The sequence below is a fragment of the Natator depressus genome, chromosome 6, assembly GCF_965152275.1.
Source record: "Natator depressus isolate rNatDep1 chromosome 6, rNatDep2.hap1, whole genome shotgun sequence".
Classification (NCBI taxonomy): Eukaryota; Metazoa; Chordata; order Testudines; family Cheloniidae; genus Natator; species Natator depressus.
In genome coordinates, this window is record NC_134239.1 from 50,047,764 (window position 1) to 50,069,029 (window position 21,266).

Below are 21,266 nucleotides of genomic sequence, written 5' to 3' on the forward strand. Positions count from 1 at the left end.
TCTTCTTTTATTTATTTGCTGCTTAGCCAAAAACATTGTTATTTCTTATCATTTACAATGTTTTGGTCCGAACAAGACTTTCCCATTTAGGACAAAGGAAACTTCAAAATGATGCTTTATTTTTGCTTTGTAGGATTACAGATATCTTATGTATTAACTGGAACTGACCAGTAAAATTCAGATGAAAGATTTTTTGTTGACATTTGCTGATTCATTGAAATCTAACCTATTTTTTCAGAGACACATGAATTTTAATAAGGTTTTTCTGAAATCCAGGTAGAGTTCCATCGGAAACCTGCCTGGTTTCTCGCCAGCTTTCCTACTTTGCTCCTTGGTACCTGCTGGGTTTGCCTCATGACCAGGAACCCCAGGGCTTCCAAGATCTGCAGCAACCTGCATGTAGACTGCCCCAAACCCAGGGCTCTATTTCCTTTTCTGGATAATTTTGAATTTTTTTGTTTTCTTACTGAGTTGCAACCAATCCAAATTTTGAAGTATAGAACTCCTCCACTCAGGCCCATCTATGTTAGTTAATAATAGAGATGTGTGGAGAAAGATAATTCTCATGCCAATTTCAAACCCAACCACGGCACCACTCGAAATATGGGTTAATTTGGATCATTATTATTAGGTGTATTGTAGTAATGCTTAGATGCCTCTACTGAGATCAAGACTATTTATACACACTGTACAAGGCTAGGGCTAGAATATGACCCTTCCAGATTGCTCATGCAGGGGAGTAAGTTGACATCATGGGTGGCAGTGCATGAACTGCTGAGTCACTAATCCCCTTTCTACACAGTAAGGTGGACAAGAGTGAGGAGCCAGCCCTGTTCCCCCAACACATTGGTGAGCACTCCTGAACCAGCATGGAGGGGAAAATAGCTGTGCTATGAAAAAAGGCTGGCAGAGCTTACTTCCCCCTTTGAAGCAAGGGGAAAGCCACAACTAAATTGCAGCTCTGGGTACATCTACACTGGAAAAAAACAACAACGCAGCAGCAAGTCTCAGAGCCTAGGACAACTGACTCGGGCTCACGCTTGAGGCCAAAAATAGCAGCATAGTCGTTTGGAATTGGACTGGAGCTTCGGCTTTGAGACCCTTCTCCCTCATTGGGTTTCAGAGCTCAGCTCTAGCCCAGGCCTGAATGTCTACACTATTATTTTTAGCCCCATAGCACGAGCCCCATGAGCCCTAGTCAGATGACCTGGGCTCTGAGACTCGCTGCTGTGGATTTTATTTATTTTTTTGTAGCGTAGACATGCAATTAGAGCCATAATTCAGTATTTGCTCTGCCCCTTACTTAAAGCAGATTGTGAGATTACAATCTAGCTCATAGTAAGGGACAGCCCCTGCCCCTAAGAGTTTACACTCTAAATATACAAGACAGACAAAGGTGGGAAAGAGGCAGAATTACTATCCCCATTTCACAGACGGCGACTAAGGCACAACAAGATTAAATGAGTTGCCCAAGGTCACCGAGGAAGTCTGTGGCAGCACTGGCCATTGAAACCAGATCTCCAGGATTTTGATTCAGGGCACAGAAAGATAACACTCCCATCTTTAAATGCTACCCAGCCAGGCAAGTTCCAACACAGGTCCAAAAACACTGGTGAAATTAACAGAGTTTATCTCTAGCTACCTAGATTTGCTTACTATCTTCAATAACCAGACTAAGCAATGTTCACTTTTTAGTAGAGAAAAGTAGTGAATGAGATTTATGTATATAGCTGGTATGCAGACAAAATAGAGACCTAGAAAATAAAATAAAATGACAAGTCTTTACAAACAAAGCAGGATTTGCAACAAACTCTTTAAGCCTTCACTGGCTTAACTGCCAGATATAGTTTTGCATTTAACATTAAAAATAAATAACAGACCAGCTTGCACAATGATATTCCTTAGCGTTCCTTTAAGGATAATTCTCTCCTCTGCATTAGACAGAAACCACATGAACATGCCCAACCCAAGAACTGCAGAACTATCAGATCAGAGCACCAGACCTTTCCAGTGAGTTATAATAGCTTTGGCTCAGGGATTTAGATTATTCTGAACCATTCCTCCTCCATTGTAGCACACGGCAAAAAAAAGGTAACTCTATCCCATACTGCTGTCAGCCTACCATAAAGCTTCCAGGGTTTTGTCAACATGGTCAAGTTTTAGGTGACCGAACAGAAAACAAAAGCTGAAATTCTGCATGTGACAAAAGGTTTCAATGCAATTTAACTATGAAAGAAGGTATGTGGTTTAAGAGAGTCATTTTTCTTCCCTGCCGATAACACAAGAGCTAAACAAACAATAAAAACAATACTTAGCTCTTTATTTAGAACTTTACATCTGGAGATCCCAGTGCTTTTCAGAGGAAAAGAAATATAATCATCCCCATTTTACACATGGGGAAACTGACAAACAGAGAGGTGAAGTAATTCACCTGAAGTCGCACAACAGGGTGTTGGCACAACCAGGAATAAATATCAGCTTTCCTTGAACATAGTGGGCTGGATTCATAGCTGTGCCTCCAGGAGGTGTAGCACGTAAGACATAGCCCAGTGGAGTGGCAGGGACAATAGTAGCTTATGTGCCATCCTAATTTTGGGCTGCTCCAGGAGCCAAAAAATCCTTGAGGTAAGTTACAACAGCTCCAGGAAGCCCATCTCGGGTTACACTGCAGCCCAGAATCCCTACAGAACTGGGGTTGCCAACTTTCTAATCCCACAAAACCAAACACCCTAGCCTCACTCCTTCCCCAAGGCAACACACCCTGCTCCTCCCTTCCCCAAGGCCCTGTCCTGCCGCTCACTACATTCCCCCTCCCTCTGTGGCTCACTCTCCCCCACCCTCATCATTTTCACAGGGCTGGGGTAGGGGGTTGGGGTCCAGAGGGGGTGAGGGCTCCATGGTGGGGCCAGGGATAAGGGGTTGGGGTGCAGGAGGGGGCTCCAGGCTGCGGGGTGGGACAGAGGGGTTCAGGGTGTGTGAGGGGGCTCTGGGCTAGTGGTTGGGGTTTGGTGAAGGCTCCGTCTGGGGGTGCAGGCTCTGGGATGATGGGTCTATTTAGACTTTTTATTTTTTGTATTTATAACTCAGCAACACAGGAGACTGACAGGAGAACTCGAGGGTCAGGTGTAGGACAAGAAATATTTTTTACTCATGTATTTATTTGTAATTGCCTAGATTTCATGTTGATGGTACCCCTTTAAAGCCTGATTAGGTGAATTCATTACCATTTGTGATTTCATGAAAGAACACTTAGGAAATTCAAACAAGTGAAATTATAACAGGCTAATCAAGGAATGCAAAGGGAATATAAAAGCCCTTGAAAAATCTTGATTGAATCATGATCTAAAATATTCTTAACAACGGGTCACACAAATTAAGCAAAATGAGACTCCAGGACTACAAATGTAAGCCTTTACCAGCACAAACCTAATAACAGTTACAGAGATCTTTCTAAATCATATGTAAGTGATGAACACAGCTGATCATACAGGACCTTACACCCAGAAGCCTCTGTTATAACAGCTGTCATAAGAGTAAGCTGCATTAAGAAGAGATGCGCTGACCAAGCAGTGATGCCTATGGATACTGTACTTTTGAAGGGCATGGTTCCTTTAAGGTGCTCGGGGAGCACAGAGACGGGCACCACACAACAGAACAATCAGGAGGAAATTCAGTGCACTGAAATACATGGCATTTCCTTTCCCCTAGACAGATTTCTTTCATGAAGGTGCAAATCCAGTCTATGGTTTTTAACCTGATTCTGTCCCTTTTGTAGTGTCTCTTGTAGTAGAGAATAAACCTGGTTCAAATGATGATTCTGGTTACAGATAGGCCCAGTAATTCTTCTCCCTGGCTCTCAAAACTTCCAGATTGACCAACACAAGCCTGAGCTACCTAGTGGCTCTGCACTCTAGATGAAATCCTGAGCCATTGAAGGTGAAGAGGTTTGCCATCAGGGTTAGAATATCTGGATGAGTGTTTATTTTAATATATATGACAGAAAGAAAGACTGAAGTTTTGCAAAAAGAAAAGGAGTACTTGTGGCACCTTAGAGACTAACAAATTTGTTAGTCTCTAAGGTGCCACAAGTACTCCTTTTCTTTTTGCGAATACAGACTAATACGGCTGCTACTCTGAAACCTGTGAAGTTTTGGGGATCAACCCAGACCAGTGCAGGGATGTGTCACCACCTACTCTGCAACTCTGCGTGCCTTAAATGCTATGCTGCTGTGACTCGTGGCCCATACACCAACTGCCACCATGCAGGTCACACCCTGGCTTCTACCACCCAGTTATTGTTTGCAGAGTGACACTAACACCACTGCCTCAGCCATGATTTTCCACAGCACCATCTCCCTGCAGTGTCCACCCCTCTCCTAGAACACTCACAGAAGTAAAGTTTTTTGCTCCTTTAAAGAGTCAATACAATACTGCTCATTAATTCAACTGCGGTTTGACAAACATTCTTATTTTAATCACAGCACTGAATTGGTTTATAGTAAAAGTAAAACAAGTTTATTAAATAAAAAATAGATGTAAGTGAGTTCAGGTTCAAGGGATAAAGGCTTGGTCTACACTACCAACTTATGTTGGTATAATTGTTGGCGTAGATATCACTAGGTCGATGGGAGGTCTTCTCCCGTTGCTATAGCTACCGCCTCTTGGGGAGGTGGAGTACCTACGTCAATGGGAGAAGCTCTCCTATTGGAGAAGGTAGCATCTTCACTAAGCGCTACAGCGGCACAGCTCCACCAGTGCAGCTGTGCCACTGCAGCGTTGTAAGTGTAGACAAGCCCAAAGATTAGAGGGTTACAAACAAACAGAAGTAAAAATACACTTTCTAATGGCTAAGACCTAACTTAACAAACTACTGTCTTTCTTCAAGGTAGTTTCCTCACCAATTTTCCTTTTCCAGCAAAGACTGCCTGGCTCTTAGCCAGGTTCCCCGTAGAGTCAAAAGCGTTGGTTTTCCATGTCTCCTGAGGCATAAGATAACTTAGGGTTTCACTACCCCTGCTATATAGACCAGTAAACCTTTGAAATGTATTGTTCTTAAATGTATCCCCAGATAGAGTTCCTTTTTCCTGCTTGGTGTGGAACCATGCTGTCTGGTGTAGACTCCATGCGGTCTTCTCCCCATGGGTGATTTTTACACTGCAAATGACCTTTTTCTGCAACCTCCGATACAAATGAATAGCCCACTGAATTTGGCCACTCCTGGTTTGAGGTGTTGGCCTCTTTTTTTTTTTTTTTTGGAGAAAACCTGTCTATCAACTCCCCCCTGACATGCCTGGTTTAAACACATTATAGTATAATTCCATCACCTCTATATAATCCTTTGAGGGTTCACAGTACATACATCACACCAGAATATTAATGATCAGTGAGTTATTAGTTTTTTAATGACATATTATATGACACCTTTTACACACATTATAAAAATAGTGACTTGGGATACACTGAACTGGTCAGACCAACTGAAATTCACTGCTAGATACCAGGGACCTCTTGCCTTCTAGCACAGGGATCCTTTTTTAGGGTCACAATAACATAATGCAAATGTAGTCTTTATTATGTGCGGTTGGTATGGTATTTCATCTTAATGATGTAATAAAGCCCTCATGCACTCCCACAAAGTTTAAATTTTTAGATGAACAGAAAAATGTCTGAACATGGGCACAGGAGGAACGGAGGGTGTGACACTTGTATAATTTAGCCTAAGAAACTGGAATACACAGGAGTAAAATATATATCAGGGAATTTTCTAACACAATCTATGAACCACTTTCAGTAATGGAAGGTGAAAAAGAAGTGCAGTATGACTACGTAAAGGAACATTAGTGGTATTAAGAATTATTTTTATTATCTAAAAATGTATTTCATGCACTGATAGAAGTTTTACACATACCTATGATTCATTATAGATCAAATATCCTTATTTCACACTGGGTATATTTTTTACACAGTAAGTACTATGGGGAAATAAAGACAGAATCTATGTCAAAGCCAGAGACTAAAATAACACATTAAGCCAAAACCTCAAGATGCCTTAACTAAAAGTGATCTGAAAGGAATTTTTCACTTCTTCTGTAATATTCAATAAAAGTAGAATACAGTTGTTCAGTTCTCCCTCTTCAACTAAAAAAAAAAAAAAACGAAACAACTGTGACAAAGTTCCTCCTCTGCCTTGGTAGGTCCTGCGCTTTCTGGCGGATTTGCTCGCCTCAGAGATTCACGGCAGCCTTCAGTTTGGCTTCTTTTGCTACAGGCTCAAACCTGCCATTCACACAGCTAACCTCATCACTGGCCAGCATTGGGGGAACAGAGAACAATCTCTTGTCCCACCTAGTGGGTCAGGGACGGGCCAGATCCCTTTCCAAATTAGACCTTCCCCTCTTGTGTCTCACAGACCAGGTCAACTCCTCCTGTGTCAGATAGGGAGTCGGGGGAATGGGGGGGAACACGGGCCCACCCTCTACACCAGGTTCCAGCACAGGGCCCTGTGAATAGCAGCTGTCCACAACATCTCCTGTATCAGCTGCGTGACATCTACAACTCCCTGGGCTACTTTCCCATGGCCTCACCCCAGCACCTTGTTTATCCTCACCGCAGGGCCTTCCTCCTGAAGTCTGAGAACACTTGTACTCCTCAGTCCTCCAGCAGCACGCCTTCTCACTCCCTGCTCCTTGCACGCCCCCCACTAACTGATGGGAGGTTCTTTTTAAACCAGGTGTCCTGATTAGCCTGCCTGCCATAATTGATTCTACTAAGTTCTTAATTGGCTCCAGGTGTCTTAATTAGCTTGCCTGTCTTAGTTGGTTCTAGCAGGTTCCTGATTGCTCTAGGGCAGCCCCTGCTCAGTCAGTGAACAGAAAACTATTCATCTAGTGGCCAGTATATTTGCCTGCTACCAGAACCGCACTCCCGTCCCTGTTCTTCATTAGTTGTCCCCCGTAATTACTTGGCTTCCAGGTCTTGTGGATCTCCCCCTTAGGCTGCGGGGGGGATCCTTTCGCAGTGGGTGAGCTTTGCCCGCCCACTTCCTGGACCCCAATAGACCAGACTCCTGCACCCAACTGCTCTGGGTCTGTCACACAACCTAAACTGGAAACGCTACCTCAAATTGTCACCTATTCACCCCCACTACAGCATTTGAAGACTCTGTGCTTCCCTCACACTCAGGTCCCACCACTCCAGACTCCAGCCCGCCCAGAATCTTGTAGCCTGTCTTCTCACACAACCACAAAGAGCAACTTCATCTCTCCCATCCTGAAACAAATCCACTGCCACCACATTCAGGGCAGAAGACAGTTTTAGTGTAACTCCAATGGAGCCAGTGAAGTTTCCCTAGCAAAGAATTTTGCTCCTGGTTTTTAAAACCTTAGGTGGACTTGCTCCAGCCTACCTTAAAGACCAGAGGCCTGTTCTGGCACTGCCACTGATTTTAAGCTGTTTTTTCTACTTCCTTCCTCTGCTTCTTTAGTGACATCCTCTTACCTGCCCCTTCCCACATATGGACCCATGTCAGTGTGCAAACCTTCTTCCTCTGCAGCCCCCAACATCTGCAACAGTCTCCTTCTAACTCCTTATTGACTTGCCATCAATTTTCAAAACTAATGTGAAAAACATAGCTTTCCTCCCTTACCTGTGCCTCCTTCTGCAAATGATTTTTCATTTTATCATTGTCTTTGTATTATTTGACTCCATAAAGGATATTGATATAGAAAGCCTGATCCTGCACCTATTGTAGTCAAAAGGAAACTTATCACAGCGATTCCATAATTCATGTGAAATACCCTGTACAAAATAAAGTTATATTGTATTAAATACACCCAACTATGTTTACACAAAAGTAAATTATGACTAGCCCAATGATCCAGAAGACAATGCCACGTAAAAGATGCAAAGCATCAGATCATGGACTCTAATTCCTCTAACTATTCAAAGCTTAGAGCAACACAGCACTTAAGGAGAAGATTTATAGCCTAAACCACACGTACCTGTACCTCTCCATTGCTTCTCATTATAAAGCAGCACGGCATGCTCATTTTTGACTGTCTGCTTTTCCCATTTGCAGTGATCATGAGTGCTATGAATGTGAATGGAGAGGAATGAGAAAAGGCACCCCAGAATTAGAAAGTAAGCAAAAGCCTTACACCATTACATCCAGTAAACTTCAAACTGTGCTTCTGTCTATTTTTGCTGCTTATATACCATCCAAATTACCTTCAGAGCAACCCCTGTACTTTGTGCCTCAGGCTTGATGGCTCAGCCATACACTGCTGAAGTCTTTCCATTCCCCCCAGAATATTTAGCACAGCTGAACAAATAATTAATAATGAATCTGAATTCATAATGAAATATTGATTATTTTTCTCATTATGTTTGGAATTAGGCTGATTATTTCTGCTCACCCATCATGAGGTTCTCAAATCCATTGCATATTTGAAGATATATATACACCATATAGGTGGAGGTAGTATCCATGTGATACAGTAAATTATTTTAGTCTTGTGATAAATTGTGCAGGTAAAACATATCACATACTAGTGGCCACATCACTGTCGCACTAAGTCATCTTTCCTAGAGCTTGTATACACAATTTAGAAATTCACTTTCCATGAACATTTTTGCCAGCCAAATTTAATGATTCACATATTCACAGAAATAAATATGAGAAAGGCACGAAATTTGCCAAAGAGAATTAATTTTAAAATGTAAACAAATTTGCAAAAATGTTTTTGTATTATTACCACCTCTACTAATTTGCAGTCATATCTATCTTGTGTATTTATAGGCACCAAAACTGCAGTGTGTAGGCACCAATGTAATCAGCCAATACACCTATAAATGAGTAATGATTACTACAAGAAAATTTTTCAAAGAATAATTCTAAATCCTACCAGTTGTCAGCCTACAGTGCCAACAACAACATACCAGAAATAGGGCTATAGCAATATATCCACTCTTTCAAATGATCTTCTAGAAAGAGCTGTGAGTAGCACAATGCAAACAAGAAATATATTATATACTAAATGTATCCAGGTTCAAGAAAATGAGATGGAAGAGAGTTAGAACAAAGAACATTGAAAGAGGGATCTGTTGTGGTAGATAGCACCTCATAGATACTATACAGGAAAACTTGATTTAGAAATACAGAGAAATTAGCATTAGAGTCCAACAGACCAAATTCTGCTCTCAAATATATCATGAAATGATGTTGCATGCTTTAACTTGTCTGTCAGCTTTTCTGAAGCACTCATCACCCTAGTATCTAGGTCCCTGATTGTCAAAGTGCACAATTTTACCATTGTCTTCAATAGGAGCAGAAGCAGTGCCTACATGCTGTGCAAGACAATTAAGGCAGAATTTGTCCTAATGTGAGTAGCCCACACAATTAAAAATGTTAAGAGTTAAATGTTGACGTAATTATCTAAAAATTATAAGAGTCCATAACACTGCAAAAGTCCTTTAAAACTACAAGAAAAGAAAAGAAAAGAAAAGAAAAGAAAAGAAAAGAAAAGAAAAGAAAAGAAAAGAACTGACATCTTATTGTAGGTATAAATGGGGTTTATTTTAAAGATTTTTAATTATTGTCAGTACCATATTTTAGACACTGCATTTGGAAAAGTTTACATGTACCCATTAGTTCTTACTAATTAAAAGCCTAGCTAAACAGAATTTCCCACTTAGTAGGCTTTTGAGATACTGTCTTCTCTGCTCTGTTTCTCCTCTTTCTGCGAGTCTCCAACCTTTCCTCCAAATTTTAAATCATTTAGTGTCACATTACACATCATACTATGCCCCTCTCCAGCATCTGTCTAATGCTAAACTATGTTTGAGAACATGGCAGATGTTCCTCCAGTGCTGTGGGGCCTTTATCATGACCCTGAGTTCCCAAGTGGCATTAACTGGCACAGGCTCCAGCAACATGAGATCAGCATTATCAGGGAATTCTCAGTAAAAGTCCCATCCTATAGGACTCGGTTCCTCTGACTGTCCAAATTAAATCTAATTTAAATTGTTGTCTTGTTTTGTTCTTACTTTTTTGATTTCTGAGTTAAAATTGAAGTTAGTTTGTTCTGTGATGGCTGCACTATGAGTCCGTGAAATAAATATATTTATAATATATAACAGATGACATAGTCATAGGTAGGCATGGGAGGCATAGCTGCAAAGATTCCCTTAACTGTTTTAAAATATGTTCTCATTTAGAGAAGAAAGACAAATATGTATAGAAACGAGAGGGGAACAAAGACAAACATAGGAAAGAGGAACATGGAAAAGAGACACAAAGAAGAAAAGTAAATGGGCAGGCTGGGAAGGCAGGCTGAACAGAAGATATCGAGGAGGATGGAATATGTATAGGAAAAGGGGATCCAGGGAACTTTCATGTGTAAAGTCAGTGGGGGCTCTGCACTGGCGCAGTAGTCCACCAATACAGACATTGCAAGACTGGGGTGTAAATGATCATTCATATTCAAATACAGAAGCCACTCAAATTCTTTACTAACCTCAACTTCAGCAGTGTACAATCAGTGTACGATTAACTCAGAAAAAAGACTAATTAGTTAAAAAATTTCAGTCATTTCCAAATAATGGATAGCACTTAAGCCCAGCTAGTAGGAAAGTTTAATGTTAGTTTACTCTTGTACTCTGTAATGTATACTTTAAAAGGTGGTGGTGGAAAGAGGAGAAGCATATTTGAAGATATATTAAAACTTTTTTTCTTTTAGAGTTAGCCTGAGAATTGTTCTGCTATAGGACCAAATTTTGTGTGGATAACAAAACTAAGCAGGTGGAAACAAAGAGTACATTTCCACTAGGGTTTTATTTTTGTCAGAGGGATACTCCCAATCCAGTTTTATTAACTCTGCTGCTGCTGCATGCCTTGAAATCAATGCTGAGAATCTTAGTGTATAATAGAGGAAAGAAAACCACAGACATGAATAAACACCAATGATTTGTCTGAAATAGCAGCTGATTGACAAACTTACCGTTTAGCACAGACATGGAGAGCAGCTACATCAAGTTCATCAGAATCTAAATCTCTTTCATTTCAGCTTTCTGTAAAAGGTACAGAGAGGCACAAAGAATGACACAGACAGAAAAAAATTCAGCAGTCAAAAGACCACTCCTACTTTCTAAGATCTGTTTATAAAACAGGATGATTCACAGCACAAGAGAGCTAATGGCATGTTATACTGTAAAACACTGAGACAACTGTATAGCACACCACTCATCTCAAAAAATCACACCGAGTCCTAACATTTAAATATTACACACAAACTCTTAAGAGAGAGCCCTATCTTCATTTTGCGTCTGCTACAGCATCGAGTACATTCTTGCATATATTAGAAAGTAACAACAGGTGGGTCGAGGAATTTGTATTCAGAAGTGGATTGAGATTAGATTGAGGTTTTGGTTCTAGACTGAGTCAGAGCTAGCAAACTCAGAATTGACAATGCTAAATTCTTGTGAGCTGTTCTTGTGATGTCATGTGTGATACAAGATTTCAGCCCATTGTCACAGGTGCCGGAACTAGAGGTGCTGAGGGTGCGGCCACACACCCTCTCCTTTGAAGTGGCTTCCATCAATATAGGGTTTACAGTTTGGTTCAATGGCTCTCAGCATCGCCACTATAAAAATTGTTCCAGCATTCCTGCCCACTGGAACCAGGAAATAGGCTGTTTCTGATTTTGGACCTGGTCCTGCTCTCAGTTGCACCAATGTGTATCCAGAATAACTACAGAGGACCTGACCTCAGAGGAGTTTTGATACTTTAAATCAGTGTGAAAGCAGAAACAGGCTATATATCTTTACACTGAGAAGAGATTTTCTGTCTTAGTGACAAATTGTTTCTTTAAAGCAACTTTTCTTCTACTGTAAATTGATCAATCCTTTCTGTGAATTCACAAAATCACTTTTTTTTAAGTTGCAGAAAGCGTGAAGCAGCCTTTTACTTTTTCAGAAGATTTACAATTAAAAACAAAAACCCAAACGCTAAACAGTGAATTGCTACTAGTCCCATTGATTTCAGTGGGACTACCTGCAAAATAAGGTGTGACTCAACATGATTAAGAGTGGTAGAATCTGGCCCTTAACAACTCCCCACTCCCCAGTGGTTAATTGCCTTAGGTAACTACACAAGAAAGTTCATTTAGATAACCTCAATTTATGCAGTATTTTAAGGCATTTCCTACAGTAAATATAGTTTATACTACAGATAATGAGGCAACTTTCTCTGATTACTGCAGGTAAAATTAGATAGCTTTTTAGGAACAACACTGTAGTATATGAGACTCTAGTTTTATTATTATCTTTCTTTGCTCTAATGTAGTACTAGTAGACGGGAAAATCAGGCCAATTGTGCTGGGAAGGACAAACATATCTTGCTTTTGGGTACCTAGATGCTATGGGGTGAGGCACTCTATCCATGGATTGGCATACTAAGAGATCAGAAACGACACACATCAGAGACCCATTTCAGATGCAATGCACTCACAGTTCCTATCATTTGCTAGCGGAAGTAGCATTGAGCCCAGTCTTGTTCCCAGGACAATCAATGGTTTAGTCCTCCAATGTAATTTGATGCAGCTGAACTTGTGTATTTCATGAGCCTCCTGAGAGCAGACGGACCTAGAAATCTTGATTCCAATTTTACTTACACTAGTTCTATCCCAGTGCAACTACCTGGACTTCATTAGAGTTGCATCTGATTTACACAAACATAAATGAAATCAAAATTAGGCAGTCATGTTGCGCTTCTTATAGGTCTTACAGGTTGTGTGGTATTGTTATGTGCATGTTGGTAAATATATTTAAATAATTAACTACAAAAACAAATGTCATTACTTTTTAATTAAAATGCATCAAACTAACCTAAAATGTTTCATTCAGAAAATACTTACACATTCATTTAGAGCAATGTTTCCTGCGCAGCTTTTACACATAAATATTTTATTTTAATCCTGTTACACAACATCAGCATGAAAACAAATTAAGTAATGAACATATTTGCCACACTAGGCTAACATATTTTATACCATACAACAGTCAGCTGCAGTTCAGATGAAACCTAATAGATGTTAGAATAGATGTTTAGACCAAGAGGAATTGTGAGCTGCCACCATTTCAGGCAACAGAGTTGACTGTTCTAGGCAGAATTAGAACCCTCCATGTCAAACAGTTTTCACAGTGGGATGTAGAATGCAGTAAATCATCTATGGAGGGAGGGAGGGAGGGATGGAAGGATTCAATCTACCTATGCAGAATTGAAAAGGAACTTACCAGTTACTGGGGCATCATGTTCCATAACATGCTTCAGATGGTTCAACCATGCAACTATGGTTCACCCGCACAACTAGACATACACTACCTTTGTAGTGTATGTCTTGTTAGGAAATTCCCACGCCACCTTAATCACATTGTCATAAACTAGGTGAGGAAGAATTACACGGCTTCTCTTCAAATTCGCAAGGGTTTTTGTTTCCCTGATGTCAGTTCCTGTGCCAGGCCCTGGCTGCCAGGAGTAGCAACTGCAGGCAAAGTCCAGCTCTGCCCCAGTCTCCTTGGGCTGGAGCATGCCCAGTGCAGCTGAAATCTTTAGAGAATTTAGATGCCAAATTCTAACTAGTCCGAGCATGTGCAAATTGAGATTTTTCAAAGGTTTATAACTTGGCCAAATTTGGGTAGGTTTCCAAGGGAACTGGAAACGACACATCCCTGATACCACAGCAATACCCCTCCCTTCTCCCAAATTTCAAGTCCCTTCTCCAACGCATGGAGGTGCCAGAGCTTCTCAATGAAATGGTTGTAAGAATTTTTTTTTTCAAACATTGGCAAGACAATGTATTTTCCCCTAACTTTGTTCTGAGAAATGGCTAAAGCATTTTAGCTGGAAATTTAAAAAAAAAAATTAAAAAATCAGCTTGAGGCAGACACGCTCCATGGAAAATTTCAGCCTGAATTCAGACAAAATAATAAGTAAACAGGGTCTTATAATGAAAAATCTTATAATTATAGGTGCCGCTAACAGTTCTGCCTATAATAAGTGCTAGTACATGGCTAACTTAGATTTCTAGGCATTACTATACCACAAATAATACATAAGGCTACCACTGGTTTTGTGTCATATTTGGCAAGTCTTTTAATCACTCTGCTTCATTTTCACCTAATGCAGACATTTTGAGGATTATTGGTACACACTTTACATATAAGAAGAGCCGTATAAATACAAAGTCTTGCTACTTTTTCATGTTCAGTTGCTATTGTACTTACACAAATAAAAGATGAAGGCAACTTTCAGCTTTTGTCCATGTGCAGGAAACTCCTTCACTTCACACTGAGAAGGCAAGAATGCAGGGATTTCATTATCTTACAAAGTTCAAACTCTTTTATTTACAAATTCACAGTGAGTCAACAGCAGGACTCTACTACGTTTATTTTGGCTGTAAAGTTGCTCTGCATAGTTGAACTTCACATCAGCCCTATGCTGGCATTCAGAATGCCAGAAGATAATGGAATCCTTTGTACTCTGTAGAAAAACATCCAGAGTGAAATTCACCTCTCTGCTGTGGGTCAGTACAAGCTCTACACACAACTTTACGCCTCAAAACAGAGGTTAAGTAGGACCCACCAAAGAGAATCATCAAGAAATCCTCAGTAAATCAGAACCATTTGTATATCTATTATATATACACACATATTGGTAAACTACAGGAGTTACAGTCAAAATTTCTCAAATTGGGCAAGTTTTTAAAGTTAGGATTGTGTACATATTTGCATAAACCTAACTAGTGTGTGCAAATCCTAAATCCTTACATGCAAATTGGTGTATTTTCAAGTGCACGTGACCAGTCATTCATTCAATTGACCGTATGCATATGCAAATCTCTCTTTTGTGGGCACACATGAGAAGTAAAGTAGCCTCAATTTGCTTTAGCTTAACTAAGGCCACTTTACTTCTCAATGAGAGTGTTCACACAAGGGTTTAATGCACTTTAGTTAATACTAATACAAGCTAATACTTGATACCTTTGCTTAACACATATTAACTTTCCTGAGTGTCCCCAACTAGACAAACACTTAGGGTTCTCTACAGCAGTAGTTCTCAAAGGCAGTCCGCTGCTTCTTCAGGGAAAGCCCCTGGCCCGCACATCCCTTCGCCCGCCCCGCTTACCGTAGCCCTCATTAGCCTGCAGCAGCAAACCGCGGCCAGTGGGAGCCGTGATCAGCCGAACCTGCAGACGCGGCAGGTAAACAAACCAGCCCGGCGCGCCAGGGGCTTTCCCTGAACAAGCAGTAGACCAGCTTTGAGAACCACTGCTCTACAGTACCCATCACCATAGTACAGTAACTCCTCACTTAACACTGTAGTTATGTCCCTGAAAAATGCAACTTTAAGTGAAACGATGTTAAGCGAATCCAATTTCTGCATAAGAATTAATGTAAATGGGGGGGTTAGGTTCCAGGGAAAAAATTTTCACCAGACAAGACTCTCTCTATATATATATATCTATATACAGAGAGAGAGAGGGAGGGAGAGTATAAGTTTTAAAGCAAACAATTTAATACTGTACACAGCGGTGATGATTGTGAAGCTTGGTTGAGGTGGTGAAGTCAGAGGGTAGAAGAGGGTGGGATATTTCCCAAGGAATGCCTTACTGCTAAACGATGAACTAGCACTCCGCTGAGCCCTCAAAGGTTAACCCATTGTTGTTAATGTAGCCTCACACTCTACAAGGCAGCACGAATGGAGGGAGGGGAGACAGCATGGCAGACAGAGACACACACCCTGTGTGAGAGAGAGAGAGATGTGCATTGCCCCTTTAAGTACACTGACCCCACTCTAAGTAAACTGTTTTTTTAAGTAGATCAGCAAGTTGAGATAGCAGCTGCTGCTGCCTGGAAGCTCCCTCTGTCCTGAACCCTGTCATGTGTGTCCCCCCACTCCCATGGAGATGGGGTAAGTGGGGTGCAGGAGCAGGGGGAGGGGGACACCCTGACATTAGCCCCCATCTCTCTCCCCACCTGTACAGCAAGTAGGAGGCTCTGGGGAGCAGCACAGGGCAGTGGGCGGAGGGATGGCTGAACTGTCGGCAATTGATAGCCTGCTGGGTGGCTGCCGCACAGGGAACTTAGGGGTGCACGGAGCTGACAGGGAGGCTGCCGATCCACCCTGGTTCCAAGCCCCCACCAGCTAGCTCCAACGGGCTGCTCTTCCTGCAAGCAGTAGACAAAGCAGGCGGCTGCCAAACGTTATAAGGGAGCGTTGCACAACTTTAAACGAGCATGTTCCCTAATTGATCAGCAACATAACAATGAAACAACGTTAACCAGCAAGACTTTAAGTGAGGAGTTACTGTATCTAATGCCTGGTCTACACTCCAAAGATAGTTCAATTCAAGTCACTTTGTATTGACCTAATTGTGCATGTGTCTACACTCATATACGTATCTGGGCAACATAAGCACCCTGTTACAGCAACACAGTAATACCACCTCCCCAAACAGCATTGAGCCATAGTTAACCTATGGAGGTCGATGCTGTAATGGACCAGTGCATAGGCAGTCTGGCCTACTGGTCAGAGCTGGGCTGAGGTCTGCCTATGAGGGATGGTAGTCACTGGGCAGGAGCTGGATCAATCGTAAGGGCCAGATTCCATAAGCAAGAGTTAGGATCAGAGTCTGACCAGGGTCAGAGACCTAAGTCCAGAAACAGTGCCAGGTTGGAATCAGGAGGCAAGAGTCAGGGACAGATTCAGGCTGGGTTCAGAGACTGGAGATCAGACACAGTATCAGGTTAGAATCAAGAAGTAGGAATCAGGATTGGAGTCAGGCTGGTGTCGGAGGCCAGAGATCAGGGTCTGGCGCTGCAGAAGGCTGAAGTCTGTGAGGTTCCTCAGTTAACTTTCTGGGGAAACCCCTGCTGTTAAAGAGGCCTGTCAGAGAGCCACAGGTTACTGTCACTCTGGGTCTCTTGGGCAGCACTTCCTGCAGGCACCTACTCTCTATAGTGCTTCTTGGCTGTGCCTCTGTGTGGTTTCACCCTTTAAAACCTCTGCATAATTTTGAAATGTCTTTTCCTGGTTGCCCAACTTGGCCAGCAGACTTAGCAGCTCTCCATTATTGTGTGCAACTACCCAACCAACCAGGCCAGCTCCACACACTAGAAGCACTCCTCCCTGGAGTAGATGGGAAGTATTGGATCTCTTGGGCCTGTAGGAAGATGATGATGTGCAGGCACAGCTAGAGAGCAGTCGCAGAAACATGGACATCTACCAAGAGATTGTGCAGGGAATGCAAGAGAAGGGGTATGACAGGGAACAGCAGCAGTGCCATATGAGAGCAAACCAACTGCGGCAGGCATATCCCAGGACCAGAGAGGCCAACAGTTGATCCAGTGCAGAGCTGCAGACCTACCGCTTTCACAAAGATCTGTATGCCATACTTGCAGAGACCCCACCAGCACCCTGCAGAGCACCATGGATACGTCCAAGGAACTAAAGACACAGACCCCTGCCATGAACAGCGAGGAGGATGGGGAACATCTGATGGGGTATGGGGTCCAGCTATGGTGCAAGCCAGGACCTGTTTGAAACTGACCACAGTCTAGCCAGTTCCACCAGCTGAGCCCGATGCAGGGGAAGGAACCTCGGCCAATGCATGAATTCATTTTCCATTACAATGTTTAAATGTCCAGATGGCATCCAACCCCAACTTAGAAGGGAACAGGTATCAACTTTTCATTCATTTACTCAGACTAGAAGAGGTAGCGGTACAACAGAGTTAGAGTTGCTATCTGCTTTTCATTCCCCTCATAGAATATCAGAGTTGGAAGAGACCTCAGGAGGTCATCTAGTCCAACCCCCTTCTCAAAGCAGGACCAATCCCCAACTAAATCATCCCAGCCAGGACTTTGTCAAGCCTGACCTTAAAAACCTCTAAGGAAGGAGAATCCACCTCCTCCCTACAGTACAGTTAGGCAGGGGGTTGGCAAGTGGAGCAGTTTGTTTATGTACACAGGGATGTCCCTTGAATCCTCCTGAGAGATCTTGATTAAGCTTTCTTGGCGGTACTCTGCAATCCTCTCCCAAAGGTCTCTAGAGATTGCAGTCTTATTTCTTCCTCTGTGGCACTTTCCCAACCAGTCTGCAATGACTTCAGCAGGCACCATTGCAGTAAACAGACTAGTGGCCTATGGGCTCTAATAGCTTCAGGACACCAGCAGCAGCTGTGCTCTCTGTGCCTTTATTACCCTGAAGAACAACATATCAGCTAAAATCACCACTGCCTGTGGAAAATAGTGCCAATGCTCAGTGACTTTTTCCTATATACATGGAAATGGGCTGAAATTTTATGGTTTCATGCAACTGCACAATTCCCTCCTCATTTTCTACCCTCTCCCCCATCCTCCCTGCTCCTGATGAGCCATACTCACCATGGCTGGGCCTGGAGGGGATAGTGTGTAGAGATACTCCACAGCTGAAGTGTCAATAGGCATGTCTTGTTTAAAACTTTACTGGGCAATCATTTTGGAGTTGGAAAACCCATGGGGCGAGGGGCACTGTCGTGCAGGTGTGCAGGGCCATTGGTCATCTGCTGGTATTCAAGACTGTGACTCTTGGCAATATGCAAGTCAGACTTGATGGATTTACAACAGAGTTTCCAAACTGCAGGAGGATGTTAGATGGCACGCATATCCCTATTCTGGTACTAGCCAATCTTGCCACAGAATACACCAACAGAAAGGGATACTTTTCTATGATTATGCAAGGATTGGTGGATTATCGAGTACACTTCACTGACATCTGGTCAGGGAAAGTAGCAATCCAGTTTTGCAAGTATCCACAGTGAGATCGGCCCTCGCTTCTCAATTGCCAGAGAAGTTCTCATTCTGGTTTGCTGACACTGGGAGGGCTAGGGCAAGATTAGCACACAAATCCAGGAATGCGGCCTTTCACATAACCTGAATTACAATGGAATCCCACCAGTTAGTGCTGGTTTCTCACCAGAAGTGGCATTCCACCTTTTGCAGCTGCTCCGTGAATGCCACCAACAACCTTGAATTAGTTTTCACTATGTTCCACAGCAAACTGTCCTCCAATAAATCACCACTGTGACATCCTGCAGGGTGCAAACTGACCACTGAACTGCTGTGTCACCTTAATTCTCCAGCCCTGAATCTCTCTTACTCTGTTCTGCTACTGAAAAGCAGCCTCTCCAAGCACTGTTCACATGATTATTAGCATGTAAAAGCAACACCTGCAAATGCCTCAGTTTCAGTCTTGCAACCTAGAAACATGTATCTTAAACAGTTCAAGGCCCACCTTGGACAGTGTAAGCTCATTGTAAGTCCTTCATTTCATCAAAGGGTAATGAATAGGCAACAGCCTTTTTTAAACTGAGTAGAGATTCTCCAGATACTTCAACCAAAAGCACATTAGTTTATTAACTAGAGAAAAATAGATTTTAAGTGATTATACGTGATAAAGGCATACAAGTCAGATATGGTTATGAAAGAAATAAAAAATAAACACACAAGCTATTTCCTAAACTTTACCAAGACTATTAGTTCTAAAAGCAAAACAGGTTATCTCACCATAAGCTGCAATACATTTCACAGACTGTCTGCTTACAGCCTGGGACACTCTTCCCACTGTTCAATGATGCTTCTCTTTGTCTTCAAACCATCTAACATCCATGTGCCAAGGTAGCTGTGGAGAAGTGACTAGAGGCCTTTTTTCCTCCTTCTTATACCCCAATCCCTTGTGCTGGAAAAATTCTTGCTGGGTCATAGGGTTAGGCAGTCCCATTGCCTATGTGCTCTGCAAAGTGTCCTTCAGCTGAATTGTAAATTCTTGTTTCCACTTTCTGAGTACATGCTGTTAGCTCTGAGGCAACATGTAAATCCTTTGTTTAGAGTTGGCGGTTAATAGTTTTCTAACACGTGTGGTCAGTCCTTGTGTCTCTGAAGGGCTAGTCGGTGGGTGTTTCCCAGATTTACAAATATGTTTCAGTAACAAACATATACCAAAATCTCCGAAATCCATGCACAGTGTTAATACACACATTTTAACAGGACAATGATGTACAGTAGAACATGAGTTTTCAAATGATACCTCACAAGGCATGCTTTGTACAAAATATATCATAACCATACAAAAGTGGCGAACATGGGGTACAGCTGGGGAACAGTGTGTCACAGTCATATCCCTCATTTCTGCAGTTCTTCCTGTAGCTCTGCAAATACTGCAGTATTGTTCATCCTGTGGTTGCAACACTCATGAAAATAGTGTGGGCTCCGTGCTTCTGTCTGAGATGGCTGACAGCGAAAAGTGCCCAATAGGTTTGTGGGATTTTTTAAAATGGTGCAAAAATTATGGATGTCATTATGGAATGGAGAAAGTTGCAGGATGGGAACTTGACCATTGGCTCCTAATATCCCCTTCGTGACTTTTTCTACCCCACCAAGCATTGACAAAATTTCCCAAAAAATAGTGTGTTGCATAATGGCAAGTTGCACACTAGGATAGCTACTCCTGGTGAATACACATAGTGCTGACGCAAGGAGACAAGCATCGATGCATGCAGTGGAAAATACAGTGGGGAGATTTTATATACACAGAGAACATGAAACAATGGGTGTTACCATACACACTGTAACGATGAAGTAAGCTGTAGCTCACGAAAGCTTATGCTCAAATAAATTTGTTAGTCTCTAAGGTGCCACAAGTCCTCCTTTTCTTTTTGCGGATACAGACTAACACGGCTGCTACTCTGAAAGTTACTCTGCTTCCCCTTTACTGCTCTCCTCAAATGTTCTCCAGCTAGCAGCACAGAAACAGGAATGTATCTGTCAGCTAAAAGAAAAGGAGTACTTGTGGCACCTTAGAGACTAACCAATTTATTTGAGCGAAAGCTCATGCTCAAATAAATTGGTTAGTCTCTAAGGTGCCACAAGTCCTCCTTTTCTTTTTGCGGATACAGACTAACACGGCTGCTACTCTGAAAACTGGACTAAAGTAATTCACACTTTTGGTTTCACAGAAGTTACTAAAATATCCATGTATGAGGGTAGCAGCACTGACTGCTATTATAACAGTATGCCTATGTATGCTTGCTAGGGGATTAAGGCACTCTGCACCTTTCAGGATTAGGTTGTAAACCACCCATTATATTAGCCTGATTGCCAGTATCACAAGTGTTCCTTGCACAGCCAGCTCCCACTCATGTACATGTTTGTGTTCCACAACTTCCTGACCC

At 42.1% G+C, this 21,266-nt stretch overlaps 1 protein-coding gene across 2 annotated transcripts in view; it reads right to left on the reverse strand.

Annotated features, from left to right (window-relative positions):
- The window catches only part of SHANK2 (SH3 and multiple ankyrin repeat domains 2), a 615,311-nt gene that overhangs the window by 547,449 nt on the left and 46,596 nt on the right, over positions 1–21,266 (reverse strand). Inside the window, exons 2-4 of one of the 2 annotated variants that reach the window (XM_074955234.1) lie at positions 14,281–14,344; positions 10,998–11,067; positions 8,001–8,089 (exon numbers count right to left, since the gene is read on the reverse strand). The exons of the other annotated variant lie outside the window; for it this stretch is intronic. The gene's annotated coding sequence lies outside the window, so the exon portion shown is untranslated. The remainder of the gene's footprint in view (positions 1–8,000; positions 8,090–10,997; positions 11,068–14,280; positions 14,345–21,266) is intronic. 2 annotated transcript variants of the gene reach the window in all.